Source organism: Eschrichtius robustus, chromosome 1 (genome assembly GCF_028021215.1).
Source record: "Eschrichtius robustus isolate mEscRob2 chromosome 1, mEscRob2.pri, whole genome shotgun sequence".
Lineage (NCBI taxonomy): Eukaryota > Metazoa > Chordata > Mammalia > Artiodactyla > Eschrichtiidae > Eschrichtius > Eschrichtius robustus.
Genome location: NC_090824.1, coordinates 141,859,620 through 141,872,363, shown reverse-complemented (window position 1 = coordinate 141,872,363; position 12,744 = coordinate 141,859,620).

Below are 12,744 nucleotides of genomic sequence, written 5' to 3'. Positions count from 1 at the left end.
ATAAAGGGCACTGTGTCATTACTTCTGACCACTACCACTTATCTTTGAAGCTAACCTACTTACTTTTGTACCCCAACTAAAAACATTTTTACTCCCATTGAAGTCCTCAATTCATTGACCCTACTAATTTTTATCACCACCACTACCCTCATATCCCCATCCCTCTCCTTACATAGTTTGGATTCCTGGGTCTTTCACAATATTCACAAACCAGAATGCATCCTCTCTGACCTCCTCTCCATGGGACTCAGTGATGAAACCACAACTCTAGTTAAGAGCATGAGCTCTCATATCCAGACCGATGTGACCAAGTTCAAAACTAGGGTCTACCATTGACTAGCTATGTCATTTTTGGTCAGTTGCATAATGTCTCTGGGCCTCAGTCTCCTAATTCATAAAATGAGGATTATGGAGTCATTGTGAAAATTATATAAACTAACACCTAGAAAGAATTTAGAACATTTCCAGGCCATAACTAAGTTAAAAATACTGCTGTGATTAAATCCGACTCCTTCTTCTGTAAGCTCTTCCTCAGCAAGTGATGTGGCTTAGCTGAACATACCTCACTGTCCTGACCACACTTGGCCTCAAAAAGGCCCTCAGCACCACTCAATCATTCTACATTTCCCTTGTAAATTTGCCTTTCTATGCTGAGATGATCCTTCACACTTCCTACTCAAAATTGTAAAACTACTTCCTATTCTTTATTCTCAGTTGTTGATTTTATTTCACTGAAAAAGTAGAGAATGTAGAAACAATGAGTACGACCCCCTCTTCCCATAAACAAAAATTCTATTAATCTCTTACACTGGACCCATATTCTTTGTTATCCTTGCTGCTACAATGAATGAAAGGTCCTGATCTTCACTTGTGCACTGGATCTCATTCCCTTCCACTCACTCAAATATTTTGTTCCTAAAATAGTTTCCTTTTTTTCCTGGCATCATCAATTTTTCTCTTAATGGCTCATTCCAATCATCTCACAAGCATGTCATAATATCTCCATTAGAAGTCCCCCTGCTCCCATGCTAATCCCAAATTATCACTCTTTTCCTCCTACTTTCCTTTATTGAGAAAATTATGTTACTATCCTCACCTCTCAGTTATCTTTAATCCATTCTAATCAGATTTTTGTCCCCACAACTCACCTGGAACCACTTTTCCCAAAGGTGCCAGTGACCTCTGAATTGAGAAACCTAATGGACAATTCCTTTCCTACTAAATTTATTGGCAGTATTTGACACAGTGGATTACTTCCGCTTTCTTTATCCTTCACTTGAAGGGAAGAGGACAGAGGAACTGGAGAGGATGCAGCACTCTTCCAGTTTTACTTCTAGCTCCCTTCTCAGTCTCCTTTGCTGGCTCTATCACTCCTCTTTCACCTGACCTCTTCACAAGATAAAACACAAGTTCTCAGCTCCTGTTAATCTTTCTGTTTTCCACATTCATGGTATAAGTAATCTCACCCAGTCATGAGGCTCTAGATAGCATGCACAGGAGCAGAACACATCCTAAATTTATCTTTCCTTCCCTGAGTTCCTTTGTTGAATTTCCCACTGGGATGGAAGATTTCCACTTAGATGACTAATTGGAATTTTATACTTAACATGTCCGAAAACAGATTCTTGATTCCCTCAATTTATTTCCACTAACCTGACTCTCTTACCTATCTAAATTTATGTCAGAATCCAGTTGATGGTACAGAAACACTTCAACATTGCGCATCTTTTCACTTTCCCTTACCCCACCATGCCAAACCATGAGCAAATCCTATCTGCTCCAACTTCAATATACATCCAAAATCTCACCAATTTTCAATGTCTCTAGCACCCACATCCTAACCCAAGACATAATTACCACCATAATTGCGTGAAATAATTAGAGAAGCTTCTGAACTGTTCTTATTACTTCTGCCCTTGCCTCCTCACAGTCTATTCTTCATATGGCCCTTAAAGTGATCAATTGATGTAAATCTCAGATCATATGACAATTCCCTAAAAGCCCCCATGGTCTCCATGAAATAAAATACAAAATACCTGCCAGGAATGGATTTGATCTGGTGTTTGTGCACTTTGACACTCATTTCCTCCTGCTCTGCTCACTCTGATTTAGATACTCTGGCCTTCTATTGGCTCCATCAGTACACACACTGTTTCTGCCTTAAGCCTTTGTGTTTACTGTTCTAACTCCCAACATGTTCTTGTCCTAGATCTTCCCTTAGTTCCTTCACTTGCTTAATTTAGGTCTGTGCTCAATTACTTCCTGAAAAAGCACTTTCCAGGCCACTCTATCAAAAAGAACTCCTCTGTTATGCTCCATCTGGTTAGTGACTTTACCTGTCTAGTTTCATCACTATATTTCTTGAAGGGTTTCTGGTACATAAAAGGCAATAAAATATTTACAGAATGAATAACTGAATACATCAAAGAAGGGTAGGGAGATGGGAGTGTTCCCATTCTCTAGGACTGTTAAAACGTGATTGTGTGACTTGTAAAATGATACCTCAAAAATATAGTTACAAAGTGTGTAGATATTGGTGAACAATCATTGTTAGATAATTAGGTTTTTTAAGAGAAATGTGATGAACTGTGAGAGACAGGAAAGTTTCATGTCAGTGAACATGGACAAAATGGAAGCACAATATCTGTAAAAGTTTTTATTAAAATTACTAAATCCTAAAGTACTCAAAAATACTATGGAGTCTAACTCAACCTTGGATGAAACATATTTAGAAAGGCATTTCTTTTTTTTAAATTTTTATTTTATATCGGAGTATAGTTGATTTACAATGTTTTGTTAGTTTCAGGTGTAGAAACGCATTTCTAATCCTTTAATAATACACCCATGAAATGGAGTGACATTTTAAAACAGTGTAGAATTTCTAAATAAGTAGAAAATAATATTTGCTACATGTGTATTCACATACATTTTTAAAGATAGTTAACTAAAATTTGGGGATACCATGGGCAGGCCCAATAAGTTATTCAAAAGCATAATGTTACAGTGGTAAAGTTATCAAGCTTTGGAATGCAATAACAAATTTTTTTTTAAAAGTTCAAAGAAGAATTAGAAATTTTAGTTGTATTTCACAGACATTATATCAGCCTATGAGAAATATTTTTAATAAATTCAAGATTCACAAGAAGACATGACAAAAGGGAAATTAAGGTGATAACTATTTCATCTAGTCCAGGGGTGGCAGTATTGCCTTACTTGTTATCAAGCTATATTTTCTATATTGCTCTTTATCAAGAACTCTATTCAAGTTCTTTGAAATCTGATATAATTCTCCCCTTAGGAGGTCTCAGCTTCCTTATCATTTCTCGTCCCAATACATATGAACCAAAGCAAAGGAACATATAAAAAATGGTTAAGAAATTGATGTAATAATCTAGTGCAATTGAGCATAACATTTCTAATATTCAGAGGATGGAGACAGTGTCTATTTTAAATACATGTAATAAAGAGATTTTAAGTGAGCAATGTTGTACTGAAAAGAGAAATGGAAAACTTTAAGATAAAAGAAACACAGATACCCACAATCAACATACACTTGATGGTTTCATAAAGGACACTTGAAAAAAGGGTTTCTATAGTTATTGATTAAACCACTTATACTTGATTTTTAAATAGCTTTATTGAAATATAATAGAAAAACAATAAACTACACATAAAGTATACAATTTGATAACGGCATATATATATGTGTGTGTATATATATATGAAATCATCATCACAATCAATGTAATAAGCATTTCAATCACTCCAAAAAATTACCTTGTGCATCTTAATAATTCCTTCCTTTTACTCATGCCTGTCCCATTCCTTAACTCCAGCTAATCAGTGATCTGCTTTCTGTTATTATTTAGAAATTTATATAAATGGTATGGTATAAGAGTGTTACAAATTATGTAATTTTGACAAATACAAAACTTAAAATCTAAGTCCTCGCTCTAGATCTCTCACACACAAGCATGTCTGCGTGTGTACACAGATACATATGTGTGGATATGTATACATATATTTCATTTAGGGTATTTTCAGAATTTATTTCCTAGATACAACTAAACCTGTGTGTAAAGCTGTGAACTCTGCCCAAAATATTTCCTACAGTTTTCTCACTAATTCGGATTTTAATTCCATGGTCCTTCTCATATTTGAAACGTGCACTCTAATGTCATCATTACGTTGATTACAGTTTTCATTCTGGATCAATGTGTACTCTGATATACCTAAGATTTCTCTTCTGACTTAAGTTAAAATTAGACTCATATTCTGTGTAGTTTTTCTTTCCTGTGGATTCTCTGATGAACATCAAGTTTTGAGATCTGAGTGAAACCCTCCCCATATTTATTATGTTTGTAGGCTCTCTCCCCAGTGTGATTCTCTGATGGACTCTGAGATATATGCTAAGGCTAAAGCCTTTACCACACTATTCAGATTGAAATGATCTCTCTGTGGTGTGGACTCTGATGAGAACAAAGGTCTGTGTTGAGACTGAAGCCTTTATCACACTCTCCTCATGTGGACTCTCTGGTGAATATGAAATTTGGGATGCTCCTACTGAAATCTTTACCATGCTGTTTACATTTATAGGGCTTCTCTCCCATATGGATTCTCTGATGAACGTGGAGTTCAGAACCCCTACTAAAGTCCTTGACACAAGCCCTGCATTAGTAAGGTCTCTGTCCTGTGTGCTCTCTTTGATGGATACACAGATCTGAGCCTACACAGATCTGAGCCTCCAGGGAAGCTTTTACCACACTGTTGACATTTATATGGTTTCTGTCCTTCATGGACTCTCAGGTGAATGAGGGGTTTTGAACTTGCAATGAAGCCTTTGCCACACTCATCACACTATATGGCCTCTCTCCTGTGTGCCTAGATCTGAACTTGTAGTGAAGTCCTCACCACACTCATTACATTTATAGGGCTTTCCTCCGGTATGGATTCTCTGATGAACGTGAAGATGTGTACAATCACTGCATCCCTTACCACACACATAACATAAGTTTTCTCCCCTGTGCGGGTCATGTTATGTAGATTTAGTTTTGATCTTCCACTGAAGTCTTTTCCACAGTCATTACATCTATGAGATTTCTCTCTCATGTTTTCTCTGTGATCATTATGTTGATATAAACTCAAACTGAAGACATTACCACACTGAATACTTTAACACTGTGCATCAACTATGTGGGTTTTCTCATTTCTTTCAAAATCTGAACTTTTCTTAAGGAAGTGTTCGGTACCCCTTTTCACTTTTCCAAGGGTCTTCTTATACCTACAAATGACAAACTGTGTTTTCCAAGGGTAAGTGGTCTTACACTCACCACACACTGGGGTGTTGGTCCAAAGGCTCACCCACATGGTTACTTGGGCCTATTATGTCAAACAATGGAGAGGTTTGTTCTATGTTAGATGCAAGATGAACCTTGAACTTCTTTGAATCAAGTACCATGGAAGGGTTTTTCCTTCATGGTACTTTATCCCTGAGGTTTTCTTGGGTCAGAAAATGACCTCTGCTTCCTTTAGAATTTTGGCTGTCACTCACAAAAGAACCATGGTAAGGTACTTGCCTTGTGATTTTCCAAGGTAAAAGTTCTTGATTTTCTAAGTTTGAGGCAACATCCTGTTGGCAAGTCTCCACAGAGTTCCCAGTTTTGGATACCTTAGTTGACATTCTTAAAGAATAAAAAGGATTAAGTGATGAGAATAAGCAAATATTTTGTTTGAAGTTTATAAGATTTCTGCAAAAAAAAAAATGCTCATCCTCAAGTGTTTCTGGCCACAGGTGGTTCCCTTTCATAACTTTTACGTCCTCCGGCTCTATATATCTCAAGAAAGTAAGTTACAAATACTAGAATCCTTGTTGCAAGAACTGAGAATGAAGTGCAAACATAGCACAATTAAAAATATTAAGTCCAATCAGTGAGATACGAATTAAGAGCTAAGGTCAAAATAATCACAGAAAGATTTTTCACAAGAGATAATGTGCTTCTGTACCTATGAGTCTTCAATCTCTTCTTGCTGAACAAATTATTAATCCATTAAACTGCTTCCAATTGATTTCCTCAGTTTATTAAGGTCAATTTTCCCTTAATTTTTATTACATACCTACCGTTTGCCAAACAGCATGCTAAGTAGGTATCCAGGATACAAAGATGAAAGGGGTGAAGTCCTCTGTCGAAAGATCTTACAATGGACGGAAAGAGACAAAATAAGCATGGCACTATAGTCTAATAAAATGTAAACCTAAAACAATGTTTAGCTCTGCAAAAGGACATCATACCTAGAATGAGCAGCTCAGAGGAAAAGATTCTAGGAGATATTGTCTGAAATAAACTTGGGAACATGAACAAGAGTTAGCAAGTCAAAGGGTAGAAAAACCACTCTTGCACACACTTTGGCATAGAAGGCAGAGAGTATGGCCTGTTTCATAAGCTTCAGAAACTTCCTAAATTACTGGATTATAGAATTTTAAAAAGGTAGTGATAATGGGGAGAAATGGGACCTGGGAGTATAGACATAAAGAGATGGGAGGGAGGGAGATGCAAGAGGGAAGAGATATGGGAACATATGTATATGTATAACTGATTCACTTTGTTATAAAGCAGAAACTAACACACCATTGTAAAGCAATTATACTCCAATAAAGATGTTTAAAAAAAAAGAGATGAGATCTAAAAGGTAAAAGGATTAGTGTTATACAGGATAAGAAAAAATCATGCTAGTTATATGTGAGGAAAAAATAGAATAACTTTAGACGTTAAGAGTTTAAAAGATGGGAGGTGGGGAGTGGCAATGATGGAGGAGTAGGAAGACACTGAGCTCACCTCCTCCCACAGGCACATCAAAATTACAACTATTTACCAAGCAACTGTCTAAGACAACAACCTGAAGACCAGCAGAAAAGATTTTCCAGAACTAAAGATATAAAGAAAGAGCCACAGTAAGCCAGATATGAGGTGTGGAGCTGCAGTGCAGTCAAGACCCACATCCCCAGGTGGATGAACCACAAATGGGAGGATAATTACAATTGCAGAGGTTCTTCCTGAGGAATGAGGGGTCTGAGCCCCACAGTGGGCTCCCCAGTTCAGGGGTCCTGCATGGGAAGATGAGGCCCTGGAATGTCTGTCTTTGAAGGCCAATGGGACTTGAGTACAAGAGACCCAGAGGGCTGTAGGAAATAGAGACTCCATTCTTAAAGGGTAAACACAATTCTCACACACTCCAGGTCCCAACACAGTGACAATAATTTGAAAGGATCCTGGGTCCAACCCAAGTGCTGATCTTGGAGAGCCTCCCAGAGAGACAGGAGGAAACTGGAACTCACCCTGGAAGCACAGACACTGGTGACAGCTCTTTTGGGGAGTTCATGCTACCACGAGGACACTGGTGTTGGCAAGTGTCACTTTGGAGTCCTTACTCTAGCCTATTAGTGCCTGAAGCACACCCGCCTACTAGCTGTTTGGTACTAGTCCTGGGAACCCCGAGGCAAAGCAGCCAGCTGCATGGGGAACCAACTCCACATGCCAATGGGCTAGCACCAGTCCATGACTTCCCCAACACTCCCTACCCGGACAAGCCACCCTGTGATATGGCACCACCCACCAGCAGGTTGGCATCAGCCCCAGGAACCCCCAAGCTTTCAGCCAGCTGCAATGGGACATGGCCCATTTTAATTAAGCTTAGAAGACAATGGTGGTAAAATCATCTATATTCACAATAAGTAGTAAAGGTATACACAAAATAAAAAGATGTAACATATGATGTCAAAAACATAAAACATGTAAATATGGAAGAGAGTAAAAATGTAGGGTTGTTAGAATGGATTCGAACTTAAAAGATCATCAACATATATATAAATTATATATTATTATATTATATATTATATAAAATATTATATGTAATTATATATAATTACATATAATACATAATATATATAATATGAAAATATATAATTTATGTATAAATATATATTACATACTTATATTAATATATAAATTAATCAATATAGTAATATATAAATTAATATATTGTTAATGTTTTAAAATTATTAAATACCATATATTATCTATAAAATAAAAATAAATATATTTATATAAATATTAAATATTATATGAATATAATATTAAAAATATTTAAAAATATTTAATATATTTCTAATTTATATTTAATATATTTATAATATTTACTAATGAATTATTTATAATTGAATATGTATTATAATCAAATATTTGTGATATTTAATTATAAATTATAATATTTAATTATAATATTTAATATTATATTTTATTTATATTTATTTATATTTATTGAATTTTATTATATTTATAATTTTTAATATATTTATAATTTATATTCAAATTTATATTTAATTTCAAAATGTTTACATATGTATTATTTATATAAATATATAAAATATTTAATATATAACATATTTATATAAATATATAATTTATATATTTTATATATATTATATATAATATACTTATATATTATTTATATTTTTATAAATATATAATTTATATAATATATATAAACATATTTAATATTTATATTTACTGTATTATTATATATCATATATTTATTATTACGTATAATATGTTTAGTTATAATAAATATATTTAATTTTAGAATATATAATATGTAATTATATGATTATATATTTTAAAATTATAATTATATAATTATAAGTATAATATAATTATATATAATTATACTATAAATAATCAAATGTATTATATTATATTAATTATATTATATTAATTATTTTTATAAATATATAAATTATATTTAATCATATATGATAAGCATTTTTAATTATATGTAATTATGTTTAATTACACATTATATTTAATATATTTATAATATACATAAATATTTATAAAAATATAATAAATATTATTATATATAACATATACTTATAATTATACATTATATAAATATATATTTATATGTATTATATAAATATATATGTTTATATACATCATATAAATATATATTTAAATTAAGTATATAAATATATATTCATATATATTTATGTATATAAATGTTTATATAAATATGTAATTTATATATTATATATATAAAGTATATGTGTATTAAATATAAACATATAGCTATAAATATATATCTATATATAGCAATTATGTAGATAATTAAATATTATCTAGAAAGCTACAAATAAGCCTCATGGTAACCAAACCAAATGTCTATAAAGGATACACACACAAAAAAGAATACAAACATAACACTAAAGATAGTAGTTAAATCACAAGGAAAGATAGCAAAAGAAGAAGAAAGATACAAAAATGAACTACAAAAGCAAGCTGAAAACAATTAACAATATGAGAATAAGTACATACCTGTCAATAATTAGTTTAAATGTGAATGGACCAAATGTTCCAATCGAAAACACACTGAGTGTGGTTCCTAGGAGAAATGGCTGATCATAGGGCTGGTCAGGGAAAATACAACAGGAACCTTGAACATCTTGTAGGACCAGAAATTAAGAAAGCACTCCCTGAAAAAAAAGGGGTGGAAAGAGCTGGGCGATGCCAAAAGGACACAAGACCCAACCTGAAAGTGATCTCTGTGGTCAAACTGGGACAATTTGGGTGAGAAAACAAGTACTGTATTATAATCCAATCTTACTCACAAACTGAGTTAGAAAATAAGTTTATTGGATTATAACTTTGTAAAATGAAAGTTTTGAGCATGAGTTCACTCCCCTTGAATGTAGGAGGGACTTGGACTCATGCCCAAAGAATAACGTATGGAAGGGGAAAAAACAGTAACATTACAGTGGGGAAACCTGACAGACACCCTCTGATATCATGTGATGGGAAGGGTACTTCACCTCTGCTATCTTTTCTGCATTAACCCAGACCCTCTGTCTAATCATGAGAAAAGAGCAGACAAAGCAAACTGAGGGGCATTCTACAAAATACTTGACCAGTGCTCTTTAAAACTGTCAAGATCATGGTAAACAAGAAAAAGCTGAGAAACTAGGAAATGAAGAAGACATGATGATTAAATGCAATGTACTTTCCTGTGCTGGATCCTGGAACAGAAAAATGACATTAGTAGAAAAACTGGTAAAATCTGAATATAGTCTGCCATTTCGTTAATAGTTATATACCAATGTTCATTCCTTAAATTTTGACAAATATTCCATGGATATCTGAGATGGCAACATTAGGGGAGACTGGATAAAAGATGTTCAGGAGCTCTGTACTATTTTTGCAACTTATCTAAGTTTACCCAAAATAAAACATTAATTAGTAAAAAAAAAAAAACACACACACTGAGTGGCTGAATGGATAAAAAACCAAGACCCATATATATGCTGCCTACAAGAGACTCACTTCATATCTAGAGACACACACAGATGGAAAATGAGGGTATAGAAGAAGGTATTCCATGTAAATGAAAATGAAAAGAAAGCTGGAGTAGCAATACTTAAATCAGACAAAAGAGACTTTAAACAAGGACTATAAAAAGAGACAGAGAAGGACATTAGATTATGATAAATTGATCAATCCAACAAGAAGACATAACAGTTGTAAATATATATGCACCCAACATAAGAGCACCGAAATACATAAAGCAAATATTAACAAACATAAATGGAAAAATTGACAGAAACATAATAGGAATAGGGGACTTTTAACACCCCACTTACATCAATAGACATATGACCCAGACAGAAAATCAATAAGGAAACACTGGCCTTAAATAACACATTAGACCAGATGGACTTATATATATATATATATATAGAGAGAGAGAGAGAGACAGAGACAGACACAGAGACAGAGAGAGAGAGAGAGACAGAGACAGAACACTCTACCCCAAACAGCAGAATACACATTCTTTTTAAGTGCATATAGAACATTCTCCAGGATAGATCTTATGCTAGGCCACAAAACAAGTCTCAGTAAATTTAATATTGAAATAATATCAAGCATCTTTTCTAACCATAACACTATGAGACTAGAAATCAACTATAAGAAAAAAAAAACTGCATGAAACACAAACAAGTGGAGGCTAAACAATATGCTACTAAGCAACCAGTGGGTCACTGAGGAAAATCAAAGAGGAGATTAAAAAATACCTGGAGACTAATGAAAATGGAAACATGAAACAGTATGGTACTTGCACAAATACAGACACATATATCAATGGAATAGAATAGGCAGCCCAGAAATAAGCCCACAGACATATGGTCAATTAATCTACAATAAAGGAAACAAGAACATAAAATGGGGAAAAGACAGCCTCTTTAATAAATGGTACTGGGAAAACCAGAAAGCTACATGGCAAAAGAATAAAACTGGACTACTTTCTCACACCATATACAAAAATAAACTCAAAATGGATTAGAGACTGAAATGTAAGTCATGAACCATGAAACTCCTAGAATACAATATGGGCAACACACTCTTTGACATCAGTCATAGCAATATGTAATTTTTTGATCTGTCTCTTCATTCAAGGGAAACAAAAGCAAAAATAAACAAATGGGACTCATCAAACTATAAGTCTTTTGCACAGCAAAGGAAACTATCAACAAAACAATAAAGTCACCTACTGAATAAGAGGTGCAAATGATATATCTGATATGGGGTTAGTATCCAAAATATAAAAAGAACTCATACAACTCAGCAACAAAAACAAAAAAAATCCAATTTAAAGTGGGCATAGGACCTTAATAGACATTTTTTCCAAAGAAGACATATAGATGACCAACAGACACATGAAAAAATGCTCAACATTACTAATCATCAGGGAAATGCAAATCAAAACCACAATGAGATATCAACTCACACCTGTTAGAATGGCTACTGTAAAAAAGATAAACAAGTGTTAGTGAGGATGGGAAGAAAAGAGAACACTCATGCACTGTTGGTGAAAATATAAACTGGTGCAGCCACTGCGGAAAACAGTATGGAGGCTCCTCAAAAAATTAAGAAAAGAACTATCATATGGTCCAACAAGTTTATTTCTGGGTACTTACCTAAAAAAATCCTAAAAATGCTAATTTGAAAGCATTTGAAAGCTAAACGGACCCCTGTTTTCATTGCACAACATGATGAATATAATTAACACTGTTTTATGTTATGTATGAAAGTTGTTGAGAGTAAATCCTATGAGTTCTCATCACAAGGAAAACTATTTAAAAATGTTTTCTTTTACTTTGTGTTTACATTAGATGACGCATGCTCAATAAACTTATTGTGATAATCATTTCATGAAGTATGTAAGTCAAATCATTGTGCTGTACACCTTAAATTTACACAGTGCTGTATGTCAATGATATCTCAATAAAACTGGAAGAAAGTTTAAAAGATAAGAAAAAGTAAGAAATTAAGAGATTTCCCAACTGAGGACATGTGTTTACTCTGTGAAATATCAGGTAAGACAATCTGCTGACAGCGAGGTTTCAGAGTTAAGAGATATTCCCTTTTCAAATGTCTTGCATACACAGCCTATATATATCTTACTACCACAGCAATAGTATCAAGTCTTTTCAAATCCTTATGATTTGAATCTTCTGGATATGCTGATGCATAGCCCAGTATTTATGAATGCAGCCCCCATAGCCAGACTGCCTAGGTTAGAATCCTAGTTCTACCACTTACTGGCCATTTACATTAAATATCTTAACTTCTCTAATCTACTAATAACCTCACAAAGTACATGGATTTAAAAGAAAGCATATTTATTATGATCAGTGAA